Source organism: Brienomyrus brachyistius, unplaced genomic scaffold, assembly GCF_023856365.1.
Source record: "Brienomyrus brachyistius isolate T26 unplaced genomic scaffold, BBRACH_0.4 scaffold175, whole genome shotgun sequence".
Classification (NCBI taxonomy): domain Eukaryota; kingdom Metazoa; phylum Chordata; class Actinopteri; order Osteoglossiformes; family Mormyridae; genus Brienomyrus; species Brienomyrus brachyistius.
The window spans coordinates 111,422-126,055 of NW_026042450.1; the positions used below are offsets into that span (position 1 = coordinate 111,422).

At 40.0% G+C, this 14,634-nt stretch overlaps 1 pseudogene; it reads left to right on the forward strand.

Annotated features, from left to right (window-relative positions):
- The first annotated feature begins 158 nt into the window (after nt 1–158).
- LOC125728153 (cytohesin-2-like) lies at nt 159–12,772 on the forward strand (annotated as a pseudogene).
- Nucleotides 12,773–14,634: the final 1,862 nt, after the last annotated feature.

The following is a 14,634-nucleotide window of genomic DNA, read 5'->3' on the forward strand; positions in this document are numbered from 1 at the left end:
CGGCTCCCGATTGGCGGGTATTCGGTAGCTCCTGTGTCATGTGACTGGTAGTAGCGTAGGCAGCACCGCCATAGATTTGAAACCCTGTATGCCGATACGCGATGTTGGCATGGTAATTGTGAAATAGAGGATTCATAGATATGACTTAGTGAACCGACTATTTTCGAAACTGCAACAACATGAGGAATGTTAAAACTAGAAAACAGGGAACCACATTTCACAGGTAAAAAAATCTGCGGTACGGTCAAATAAGATACATTACATGTTTACTAGCCTGTGACACTGACGGGATACTAGCATTAGTTTTTGTTGAGAATACTATGAGCAGTACTACATAAATTTGGGGGGGGGGCAGTAGTGGTGGGCTTGTTTATTTATTCTACATAATTGTAAGATATAAATGCGTTAATTAGTAAAGAAGTTATGGCCAAAAGATCTTTCCATCTACACCCTGACATGTTGCTTGTTTATGTCTAATTATCGCTCTAAGATGGTGGCGCTGCTGACACGTTGTGGAAAAGCTAGATGAGGCATCTAGGCTTTCAAATTCATGAGCACCACGATGTACTTCGTTTAAATGGGAGGTTCACCCCAAAACTATAAAAAGATATTTTAGAGGGGTCTTAATGTTATCTATTCATCAAAGTTCTGCTGGGAGTTGTTCAGGTTTGGAAATATCAGCCGTAGAAATGTCGTGCTTCTATCGAAGTACACTACTCGTATCACTGTGCATTAGACACAAGCGCGAGCTCCCTGGCGATATCTGCTGCGCAGTGATATTATTGGTGTGTGGAGTCGGGTAGAAGGAAATAGTTCGTATATTAAACTGCTCGCGACGAAGTCTGTGGATTTTCTTAACCTGTTCCTGATTTCTGGTAAGAGATATTGCTGTTGAATTTTTCAAATACGTTGTTCTGGTGCTTTAAGTAGTGAAAGCAAAATTGAATCTTATTATATTGCTTATTCATTAATAAGTAGCTATAACATGTATACTGCCAAATGTTTTGATTTAATAAATATTTAAAATTAATAAATATTTCAAAAATACTTCAACATTTAAAATAGTTCATGATTTTCAGGAGCAGTACAGTGGTTAGCACTGTTGCCTCACACCTCTGGGTTCCAGGTTCGAGTCTCGGCATGGGTCACATGTGTGCGGAGTTTGCATGTTCTCCCCATGTCGTCGTGGGGTTTCCTCTGGGTACTTCGGTTTCCCCCCACATTCCAAAGACATGCTGAGGCTAATTGGACTTGCTAAATTGCCCGTAGGAGAGCATGTGTGAGTGAATGGTGTGTGAGTGTGCCCTGTGATGGGCTGGCCCCCCATCCTGGGTTGATTGATGGATGATTTTCAGGTCACACCGCCCCCTCAGAGCCCACCAATCAGTGACTGTCTCATAGTGTGATGTAATACACAATGTCCGCACCACCCACTTTTCAGTGAGCAGTAAAAACACACCAGCTTGTCTCAGCGGACAGCAGCTCTTATCAGATAAGGGGAAAAGGACGAGATATCAAAAGTAAAAATAAATATATCACATTTGGTTAACATCAAATGAAAACAGCCCTGCAATAATATATTGGATTCTAGGATATCACCTATTAAAAGGGTGAATCTATTCTAGCAGACCATAAAAATCCAATTATGAACAGTGAAAATTGGCATAATAGGTCCCTATAAACGACAGGTTTCTGTCCATGGTGCTGAAAACCAGGATTGGCAGATTTTAAATTACAGCGATTCCCCCACTATATCGCGGATTTTCCTCTGATGCCTCACGATTCTCTGCGTATCCCGTACATTGTTTGTGGTCCGATTGTTTTCGTTTTGTTCTAAGCCCTACGATGGAAGACGTTGACCATTCAGGAGAAGGTAAAACTTCTGGATGTGCTTCGGGAAGGAAAGCGTTATGCGGACGGCGTTCGCCATTATGGTTTGAATGAATCAACAGTACGCTACATGAAGAAGGATGAAAAGAATGTGTAAGAGCCATATATGTTTTAATTTTTATATATTCCATTACATATATAGAGAGAAAGTTGTGTGTGTGTGTGTATATATATTAAAAATTATTATTTTATTATTATTATTATTATTATTATTATTATTGTTATTATTATTATTATTATTATTATGTCACTCATATCCTTAGCCCGACATACAGATATATGTGCTGTTTTAATGAGTTTACATGTGTTTAAAGCATGTGGGAGGGGTATTTTAAAGCTTAAACTTCAAAAAAGATTTATATGATCCTTCTGTATCGTGGATTTTCACCTATCGCTGATGGGTCTGGAACGCATCTTCCGCGATCGGGGGAGGGTCAAATTTACCTTTTTAACCTGATTTAACTTCAACCCTCTTATTTTGTTAACAGAGTGTGCGGGGGGAATACAAAGGGTTACAGTGGGTAATAGGTGATTTATATTGACCTTAATTATCACCCAAGTGACTCTGGACAATCAGCTCAATAATGCTTCCCAAACGTTTCTCTCTTTTTCACTAGTTACACTTCATTACACCAAAATCAAGGAAGAATCAAATGTACAAGCACATTATACAAAATATAAGATGCAAACACATACAAAAATATTTTGTAAAAACATTAAAAACAGATTAATATATATTGTGCAATTTGAAACTTTACATTTAGACCTCACTTAGAAAACGCAGGTGATGACCAGCCCAACCAGCAGTTCCGTCTGGTTGTACAGAATACCTACTCAATTAAATTTTGAGGTCATGACTAAACTAAATTTCAGCTCTGCCTTTAACATCAGCAGTTAGATGAAACTGATCATTCCAGAGGGAAATACAGTGAAGCCATGAAACATACTAGATGTAAATATATTAATTTTCACATACACTTGAGCTCAGTGAATTCAAGCGCGTCATACACTGTAAAAAAAAAAGAATCCACCAAAAAACGGTTTTAAGTTAATGGACTCTTCCTTCAATTTACAAATATTGTATATTCAGTTTTCCACAGTTTCTTAAATGATAGTTTATTTTCATTTTTAATTCTTCATTCTGCCAATGCAGATTTGTTTGTTTAATAAATGGTGTTGTTCATAAAAGTACAAGTAACAAGTAATTTGAGAATATAGTGATTCACTACATTGATTATTTTTCATAACTCAATGGCCCATAAACATACAGTTATCCATCTGAAGCTGGATTTAAACCAGCAAACTTTGGATTACAAGCCCAAATACTTGAGCTACTGAGCCACACACTTACACTGACTCAGCTTAAGTTGCAGAGACACAGTGCACTTTCTGTTGGATGTCAGACAGAACGGCAAAGGACCCCTCACTAACAGGAACCTAAAACACACAAACACTTGGGAACACTTCAAATGCGTGATCTGACTCTGCAGGGGGAGAACATGTTCATGTGGAGTCTTGGCTTTTCACAATGTTTCATTCCTGCTTATAGCGAAGGTTTTTTTTAGCCGTCGTCACTCTAAGGTTGCCCATTAATGGTTTGGAATTGGGAATGTAAAGCTGTTTTGTTAGCATGTCTGCCTTACAATTCCTTTACTGTAAGTCAAGGCCTGCTGGAGCTCAATTCTGCTTCATGGCGCTTGTATTTACTCTTTATTTTGTATTACATTATGTGTGAGACTAACCCCTTTGTCTACCTCTCCATTCCTCCTGTCGAGCTCCATACAGAACTAGTGGAGAAAAGGGGTGCTTGGAGGGGGGACGATATCTCTGGATGCCCACTTAAGAAAGATCTGCGTTACCTTCCAATACACCTTCCAAACTTAAGTGGATTGAACATGGGTGCTGTTGAATTAATAAAAAAAATGCACTGTATTAAAATTATTTTGTTTATATAACATAAAATTGAACTATAAACATGAAATTTAAATCTGTTGAGTTTATATATTGACAAAATAATAATTCAGAATTTTGAACCCTCATTGAACAAAATTAAACCTAATATGGACAAATGGAAAGCATTGAAATTATCCTCATGGGGGGAAGGTTAATGTTACTAAAATGGTTGTGGTGCCTCAAGTTAATTATCTCTCTATGATGCTTCCATTTAATATTCCGGAAAGGATATTTGAACAGTACGAGAGTATAGTAAAAGATTTTTGTTGGGAAAGAATAAACCTAGGATTAAAATTACTTCGCCCAGAGACAAGGGAGGTCTAGGATTGCCAGATGTTAGATTATATAGCATGTCATTTTAAATAGCCAAACTCTACTATCACTGGAAGAATGTGAATTCTGATGTGGACTGGATAGCTATCGAGAGCAATTTGGCTTCACTATTTCAACCTCTGCACATTCTGTCACAATGGGGGGACAATATAAGAAACACAAACCCGATAATATCTTTTTCGAGGAATATATGGATCAAAATACATAAGAAGCTTAAAGTATCACATGACATGCAGCCATATTCCTCAATTTGGCACAATCCTCAAATACAAATAGGAAAAAGTATGGAAACAATGGCAACCCAAAGGGGTGAAAACTCTTTGGGATTTATTCGTAAATGGGATGTTTATGTCATAATCAGACTTAAAGAGTAAGTATGATGTAGGAGGAGGAGGGAGTTTTTGGAAGTTTTTGCAACTGAGGCATTGAGTCACAAGTGTTAAAATGCAGAAGATGAATGGTCAAGAATACTTTCTAGAGTGGGGAAATATTATAGGGAAGTAAAAGGTAAATTTATTCAGTATAAAATTATACACAGATAGTACTGGACACTAGTTAGACTAAATAGAACTGGACTAATTAATACTGATCAGTGTTGGAATTTTAGAAGGCAGGTGGGGGTTTATTTACACATGCTGTGGCAGTGCTCTCAGGTATATCCATTTTGGGGTAGAGTTCTTGGTCTCCTGGACAAATGGCTAGGCTTTACTTTACCCCGCAAACCTGACCCTGTCTGCTAGGAGATAGAGTGGAATTGCCAAAGGTGAATAATAAACAGTTTAAGGCTGTGATGGTGGGACTCATAACTGCCATGAGGGTAATATTAAGGCATTTGAAATCCTCAACAATCCCCAATATAAAGGAATGGACCGATGAGATGATTAAGGCAGCTTCATATGAAAAAATGTTGGACAGACTAAATGGGAAACGAGGTATAATGAAAATGTGGGAATGTTTCTAGGGCCATGTTTTTGAAGGATAAATGGCTGGGAGGTTGAACTAGTGATTGGTCATATTGTTTTATAAATGTGAATGGCTGAAGTGTATTATATGAGACTGCTGTAACTTTTTGGTTTGAAAAATAAGAAAAATTTGAATTACAAAATAAAATGTTCTTAGAAAGTAATTTCATGTAACCACTAGTCTTAAAATTAATTACATCCAACAGTACATTTTTTAGTGTAGGTAAGTAGATGGATCGATAAAATTAAATAATTATTACAAATCACAAATAACTATTACAGTCATGGCCAAAAATATTGGCACCCCTGCACTTGTGTCAAAAAACACACCCCTTCTCCTAGAAAATTGTTGCAATTACAGATGCTTTGGCATTGTCATTAATTTCTCTTGTTGGCACTTGAAGAAAACAAAAAGAGGAAGAAGGAAAAACAGGAATCGGAGACATTCCACGCAAAAGGGCACCTGCCCTTCTCATATTGTCTCAAAAACCCAAAGCCAGTCAGAGTGGTCTGGGGGTGATTGTACACCCAAATAGGCCATTTCATTCATGTTGATCTTAGTCTTTCTCATGATGGTGGGTAAATCTGGGGTGGCTCTTGTGGTCCTCATATGAGGTCTTTGGTGCACATTAAGTGAGGCAGATACAGGCCACCCATTGTGTACTTCTGTGCCATTTAAATGGGCTTGCAATCTGAAGAGGTGTGAGGTCACAGTGATTTAACACTGGTCCACTTTTTCTTATGGCCTTGAGCCAGGTCATGACAATATCTTGTGTAGCACTAATGACGTAATGGCATCTGCTCATGTTATCTCATAACTTGAGGCTGTTTGTGCAGCACAACCCACACGGCACCAACAAGACATTGAGAACAATCCCAGCAGCCCTCGGCTCTCTTACCCAATGCTGTTATAAGGGGACCAAACTTCTTTAAATTTCGCTTCCACGGTGGCTTTTGAAAAAAATAAGCAAATCACGCAATGCTATTGAAATTATTAAAACATAGAGATTAACAGTCAGATATGTTTTGTGATTTTAAATGAGGAAGTGATATATTGGATATAACATGAATGTATTTCTTATTTCTTTTTTTTTGGGCTTTCTGTGGTGAGAAATGAAAGCTACAGGCATGTAAATATTGCTTCCTGTAGTAACTTGTAAAATGTTCCTCATTGTTAACAATCACATTACATGTGAAGGTGTCAGTCAGTGGAAACACATAGTGAGGCACGCTGGCCAGCCATTGTATTCGTTCAGGACCAGCCCATCAAGTAAAGGTTTCAGCACCACGGACAGTGACCTGTGTTAAACTGACCTCAGGTTCCTACATTGGCTCTATGGAATTTTCTGTAAATAATTAAATGCCACTGGCCCCCTACATGCGGAAATGTTTCCCCCTCCCCCAGACTTCTTCAGAGAGCTTTGGAGGACATTGTCTGCACGCTACCAGAGGCAACTAAGAATGTGCTTGAGTTAGGAGGAGGCAGTAGGCCCCATTTTTCCCTCCTGCTGTAGAGGGTCATCGGGAGGAGGTGGGTTTGCTGCTCTCTTTCGTGTCTCTTCAGCAGGTGGCTCTTAGAGATTTGTCTAAGAAAGGTCTGTACCAGGCTTGTGTTAAAGTGCTGCATTTTCGGGAACTGAGTGGACTGGCGGATTCTAGGTGGTCAGGTTTGTTGAGGCCTGGATCTTCCCCGCGGGGATGTTGGAGGTCCCTGTACAAGCCCCCCATTGAGAATGGTGATGCACATTGATTCCACAGGGTGGGAATTGGTTTTCTTAGCTAATCTGTTTCTTTAAAACAAAGAAATGGATTGTTTACTTGTGTCTTTTATTCTACATCATAGATAATGTGAACCTTCATATAAGTAAGAGGTAATATTTTGCTCAGTATCAGTTCAAGTTCAAATACTTCAGGTTTTTTATTTGACAAAACACATAAAATTGTCATGCAAAGTCATTGATTTATTTTTAAAACTATTGCACTGTGATATATTTAACATCATATTTTCTGTTCTGCCAAATCTCTTATTGACATCTTAGTGGTTTTCTAACAGCTTGTGGTGTCACATGGTGGTCGAAAATGATATTACAGGCTTTTGTTGAAATTACCTTAAAATTCATCTGGAATGTATTGATTTATGCTGTAATTAATGATGCAAATTAACACAGATGGGGCCATTTTGACCCCATTTTGATGTTTTTGAAGAGGTAGACGGGTCCAGTTGGCTGTATTAGTCAGAGTGCTAAGAAACATAGTGCCAACAAGCCCATGGCCCCTTTTCATGTAAAACTTCGTACAGGAGGCTGTTTGTGCAGTTTAGTGCCTTTGTTAGCCTCGGCTCCTGTAAATCATATAAGCACACCCACCACACCCCCAGGAGCATTCCGCGTGCCCCCACCGGCCAACCTGCTTGTCCCCCCCAACCCACAGACCGTCTGTAGTTCTGAAATTTATCCACATGGCTGCTGACCAAGTCTAAGGTAAAATTTCATAAATAAAATTTTCAGTAAAATACAATTTTTTCCTCTAATCTGGGAGACAGTGCAGAATTATTGGAGTCGGTCCTAACTCTGTCTTGAATATGTACCCAGCAGGCACCTAGGACTCGTATCTCCCTCTGAGAATTTCTTCTAATGCGCTCAGCAGCAGAAATTCTCCATCCTAGATGAGCCTGCAAAGTTCTGTTGAAGTCAAATATACTTTAGTCAAATAAAGGATGAGACAATTTACTTAAAGCATGATATAGTTCATATTGCTCTTCAGGCTTCGTGATTAAATATTAAAATTATGGAGTACAAAGTTGTACATGCAAAGAAAACAATGCACAGTGGCAGAGTGCCTGGCCCAGAGGGTCTAATGGAATTTATCTTAATGTCTTTATTCGATTTTACTTTAATTTTTACCATATTATTCATTGTATTGTTCTTTCGATTTTATTTCTATTTTATTATTGCTAATACACCGGATCTGAGTGCCTCATTTTGTTCCCTTCATGTAGAACACGTTTTGTAATGACAATAAAACATCCTTATCCTCATCTAAATCACACTGTCTAACTACTAACCTGTTTAAATAATATAATTGGATCTCAAAGGTTAATTTTCACTCAATTTCCCCCTCAGCCCAACAGTACCACAAACACCCAACATGCACGGAAATTTTCTCCTAAGTTGTTTTCCCTGCCTGGAACAATACCACAGCAGTCACATGGACTAATGTTTCAAAACATTTCAGAAACCTTGCATTGAGACTTGAGGTGTTTAGAAGGGATCAGTCCTGGGTGGCAAAGTTGCCATCACAAAGGTTTTTGATTAAGGGATTCATGATGCCAGGTAGCCATCTTTCACAAGCTGGTGGCCTGTGCCACTGATGCCTTTGCTTTGGTTTTATATGTCTGTCCTGGTTTGTGTTCTTGCCACTTCAGGTTCCCTGGTTTTGCTCTACATTCCTCGGTCCTCTGCTGTGGAGTCTACCTTCTGCTTCACCTCATTCTGGAGTCGCCCATCCAGTCAGCGGCCCATGTCCCCCTGGTTCCCTGTTTCCAGAGGTTGGTATGTTAGTCTCCGGGGCCAGGGGGCAGAAATCTGCCATGTTGGATGGGCGGCCCAGGTTGGGGTGCTCCATCATAGACTGGAACATGAATGATTATAAATGGTTTTTAACCAGTATGTACCGAGTGTGCGTCGTGACGAAAAGAATGTCATGGGAACATTTAGGACTGACTGCAGTATTAGTTCAAAGCATGATTGTGTTTTTCTTAATTTTTATTGATTTATTTTTGGATTATTAATTTTTTAAAGTAACTTGATTCAGTTAATAGGGGTTTGTCCATTTGCTTTAGCAGAAGTTCGTGTAAGTATGATGTTCACCTTCCCTTTTCATAGTCTAGTCTTTGCCAAGTTTTATGCTTATTTCCCCTGGTTAAGTTAATCTGACGTGTGTTTAGGAGGGTCATACAGGCTTTTTGTTTGTAATGGAAGCACAGGGTCTGTACTTGCAGCTTATTTGCCATGCTAATGGAAGCATTTTACCTTCCTCTCTAATCTCTTTTTTTCTTGGCTCTCACTGCAGTCTCCTCTATGCCAGGGTTTCTCAACCCAGTCCTTGGACCCCACTGCAAAGATCCACAGTTTTGCTCTGTCCAAGCTCTCAGCACAGCAGTAAAAGGTGACTGTTTGGTTCATGCATGCAGGGATCTGGGACAGAGCAAAAACGTGGAGCTGTCTGGTGGGCTGAGGAATGAGTTTGGAAATGCTGCTGTATGAAGTATTAAACCATTTGACCGGTTGGATAAATGTTAAAATGTTTTCTCAAAATATAAAAAGAGATAATCTTCTGTTTTGCGTCTCATTACAAGCAAACTTGTTTTTTGTTTTTATGTCATGTTAGTGTTTATGTTAGTATTTGATATCTAATTTTCAGTCTTCTGGCAATATAATCTGGTGAATGGGGAAAGACTTCCAGCAGGGGCTCCGGTTTCCTCCCACAGTCCAAAAGTGTGCAGGGTAGGTTAATTGGCAAATCTGAGTTGTGAGTGTTTGTGCCCTGCAGAGTGTTGACTCCTGCCCAGGGTTGGTTCCTGCCTACGCCTGTTGTTCCAAGGACAGGCTCCGGTCCCCCCCGCGACCTCAGTTTGGCTTGCTGTCTCCCCGCTTGGTTTTCTTTGGTTTACGTCTTCACTAGCCCCCTCGTTGCTTTGACTTGTGTGTAAGTTATGTATGTGTGATTGTATTGCTGCATAGGGAGTGACTGCTATTTTGTTCTGCAAGTGTGTGTTGGACTCTGTTTATTTGGTTAGGGAGTGAGGTGGAGTGTTTGTCTTTTGGTTTCCTTTTCTTTTGCACTTAGGTGAGATTAGCTGTGGGTCGCACTTGATAGTTGGGGATTTTGTTTGTTATTTTGGCTGTGGTCACTCCCAAAGTCTTTTGCACCGGGTTATTTGTTCAGTGTCAGTATTATACATGAAAAAAAATGAAAATACAAAAAATATCCCTTTGCCCACTGGTGTTCCCTTCTTGCCCTCACCCCGTTTGTCCCTTTGTCCCATTCCCCTTTCCCGTGAATACTGTTACACTCCAACCCTAGACAGGATATCAAAACAGCATCTTACCATGAGGGATATTAATCATTGACCTTTATCTTTGCTATTTCAGAAATCCGTATCTGCTACCTTGTGACTGGAAGTATACACTGTAAAAAAAGGTAAAATTTGTCACAGTTTTAAACGATTTTATATCAGCCAATTTGACTACAGTATAATTATTTTTTTCCTCTTATGTTAAATGACAGAAAAGTTTTATCAAAACTACATTGCATAACTGGCATCGTAGTACTGATTAGCACCGATTCAGACATCCCGATGAACAAATATGAAGTTCATTTAAACTGTGGTACCTTAAATCCGTCAAGTTACCTCGATAAGCCAGTAACCCTGATTCGTAGTATAGGCCACTGATCACAAGCACTCTGTGTAAACGTATTGTTTAACCGGCGCTGTTGCATTACCAGGGTGAGAGGTTGACTTGCTGGTTAGCTATAAAAACAGACGTTAGTGCAACTCCACGTTAATGGTGCGGTCATCATGGCTTATAAATGCTTATTATCGTTCATCATTGTTTGTGTCAGTAACGATAACATAAACAAGGGTAGGCACCAGGAGAACATCATTGGCTCTTGCATCGATTACTTTTCCCGTAACACCCTTTAGATTGTTTCCCTGAAGGGCAGCAAACCGACAATTTCGGTGTGATTGAGCTGATCACGTGTGCATGGGGAGGGAATGCGGACCACATGACCTTCCCGGCGAGCTCAGCACATCCAGCATCGCTTCGCAAATACAATCAAAATGTTTTATCTTTATTCACACTTTCTATCTTTATTTATTATCTCTACGATCTAACTGCTGGACGAATGCCTGGCATTCAGAGCATTCTTTATTAGCCATTTGCCTTTGGATGCAGTTTATTTGCATGCCCCAAAGCTTCCAGGCATCAGTAATTGCTTCCCACGTTACTCCCGTCCTGGGGTCTTCTGTAACTGCCCTTTGGGATTACATATATTCAGCATATGCTTTTGTCCGAAGTGATGAGAGTTTGGGGTCAGAGCACTTGGGTCTAAGGGACTTGCTCAAGGGCTTAACAATGTTACGATTACTCTGCCATGGGAGTTGAACCAACAACCAAACTGGCAGAGATGGCCAACCTGCTGAGCTCCACACCCGCTGATGATCTCCTTTTCCTGTCTGCTGCAGTCTCCATGGACCTGAGTCCAGAGAAGCACTCTGAACTTGAGGACATCCGGCTGAGGAGAGGAGCCCTTCTGCTGGAGATCCAGAGGCTGCGGGAGACGCTGAGAGAGGCCCTCATGGAAGTGGAGGGCCTTGAATCCAGCACCAAACGCAGCCAAATCTTAGAAAAGAATAAGCATGTCGCCATGGGAAGAAAGAAATTCAACATGGACCCTAAGAAGGGTATCCTGTTCATGGTACAAAACAATCTTCTCCGGCACACGTCTGAGGACATCGCCCAGCTCCTATACAAGGGAGAGGGGCTGAACAAAACAGCCATTGGGGATTACCTGGGTGAGAGAGACGACTTCAATATCCAAGTCCTCCAAACATTTCTTGGGCTTCATGAATTCGCAGGGTTCAACCTGGTACAGGCTCTCAGGCAGTTCCTCTGGAGTTTCCGTCTGCCAGGAGAAGCACAAAAGATTGACAGGATGATGGAGGCCTTTGCGCAGAGGTACTGTCAATGTAATCCTGGAGTCTTCCAAAACATTGACACCTGCTATGTACTTTCATTTTCCATCATCATGCTAAACACTAGCCTTCATAATCCAAATGTGTGAGACAAGCCCAGTGTGGACAGGTTCATCTCCATGAATCGAGGAATCAATGATGGAGGCAACCTGCCAGATGATCTCCTCCGAAATCTTTATAAGAGCATAAAGAATGAGCCATTCAAGATTCCTGAAGACAATGGGAACAATGCCTTCTTCAACCCTGACAGAGAGGGTTGGCTCTTCAAAATGGGAGGAGGACGGGTGAAAACATGGAAAAGGCGGTGGTTCATCCTGATGGACAACTGCCTTTACTACTTTAAACATACTACGGATAAGAAACCCAGGGTGATCATTCCGCTGGAGAATCTGAGCATCCGTGAGGTGAAGGATCTCAGGAAGCCTAACTGCTTTGAACTGTACATCCCTAACAACAGCAGACAGCTGATGAAAGCCTGAAAAACGGAGGCGGACGGCCGCCTGGTAGAGGGCAATCATGTGGTGTACCGCATCTCGGCGCCAACCCCTGAGGAGAAGGACAAGTGGATACAGAGCATCACTGCTGCTGTGAGCACTGACCCTTTTTATGAGATGCTGGCAGTAAGAAAAAAACGGCTGAATAAATAAATAACGATAAAGACTGTGTGAATATGGTTGGATGTGCTATTGCAGAAAGTATTTATTTCAGAACAAGGAACTTTGCACAAAGTAATGTTTAACCTTAAGGTAGCATGACCGAATACCAGGTTTTGTTTTGATGCGACATATTGTTCACTACAGATTTTATCATCGAAATGCCCTGTCCTTTTTTTGTATAAATGTTAAATTAAATGTTATTTGCACTGTATTGCTGATCTTTATGTCAGAGTACCTTTTTTTCTGAGAATCCACACTGCTGTAAATTTGCATTAACATGATTGGGATTGGGATGGAAAAATTATTTTCCATCTTAACCCATATTCTAAGCATATTGATTTCTGTTGTAAATTTTACTTTTACAGCAGTATGATTTAAGACACTAACAGCAATTCATTTTTCAACCAGTAATTGTTAATGTGATAGGAATTGCATTCAACAGCAAATGCGTTCAACTTAACCAAATGTATAAATCTTACATATTCTGATGATTTGACATTCCCCCGACGTCTGTGTGATGTATTTCAGCAACAACACGCAGTTAATGAGATCACTATGCGGAATTTAGCCGACTGTTATTTTACTGATTAGGATATATCACCCAAGATTGGGGTATACTATATATCAAGGGTCAGCAACCTTTTTGAAACTGAGAGCTACTTCACGGGTACTGAGCCATACAAAGGCTACCAGAACAGACTTTACCTAAACTTATCTAAACTTCATGAAGAATAAACATGTTTTAAATGCTTTTTTGGATATTGTCATTTTCAAATCTATATAAATACAAATGTGATTAAAGAAGAATAGCAACAAGATAAAATTAAATTTTAGTCGCTGCCCACTGGTGAGTTGTGGTATTTTTAGAACAGGTCCGTGGGTGACTCAGGTGGTCCTTGGGGGCATCCTGGTGCCAGTGGGCACCATGTTGGTGACCCCTGTTCTAAATGGTATGTAGGGTTTGCAAACTACACCAACGCTTCTGATGTAGCTACATTTAGGCTTATAGTGGAATAATATAGTGGAAGATTCCTTGCGTGAGTGTCTGAGAGCGTGAAAGTCATGCCAGATGCATGGTAGTCAGCAGCCCTGCTTTCCGTGTGCATCTGTCTCTTACTTTAGGTGGCTAGAGATCCAGCATTACTCAGGATTAGGAGCCACTTGCACTGATAATAATTAGTTTATTTTTCCCCTTGCAGTCTGCTGCTGTATAACATTATGAAATCAGCCCAAAAATCCGCAACCCATGACCTCCTAATATTTACCCGAAACTATGTTTTCAAAATAGCACAACTGGGCATGAACACCGCGGACCTGGAAACTGCTGAGCATTGAGAATCAGCGTGCAAAGGCTCTTAATTTGGATATGTTTGTGAAATGTTCTGCTGCACAGCACAACAAAGAAAAACAACTTGTCAGTGATAATGAAAAGTACAATCGGCATTGTTTTAACCATGAGAGTCCAAATGCTTAGATAAATTGTCACTTTTTCAGTGTAAGTATGCTCCTGAGCTCCACGATTCTGAATGATAGTCGGTTTCTCACTGAACCTCCATGCCACTCTGTTAAAATCTCTTGCCACCCCATGTAAAATTTTCTAGATCCACCACTGTGCCAGAGTAAAGACTTACAGTAAGAATCTTGAGTATTATTTCAACATAAACTTTGCTTGGGTGCTTCATACTTTAAATTAAATATAAATTATGGCAACGTGCAAAACTATTAAGCAAAATGCAACGTATTTGTTTTTCATTTACGTAATTATATATGTTGATTATGATTCTTTTTAGTTCCACAGTACATGCAGATACTACAATCCAAGCATGCACTCTTAGGTTAATTGCTATCAGTTTATATAAAGATTTATAGAAATTTCAGTCAGAGACTAGCTTCTGATATAGAAAGAATGTTTACATTTTTTTTGGCCGTGGAATAGTTTTTCAGTGCTGCATGTAGTTTCTCTTTATTTTTTGAATAGGGCACACTTACACATCAACAAGTGCAGTGGCAGTTGTGATGTCCTCGCATATGAGAAAATACACGGACAACTTTTATTAAAGAAAACGAAAGGCTTTACTCT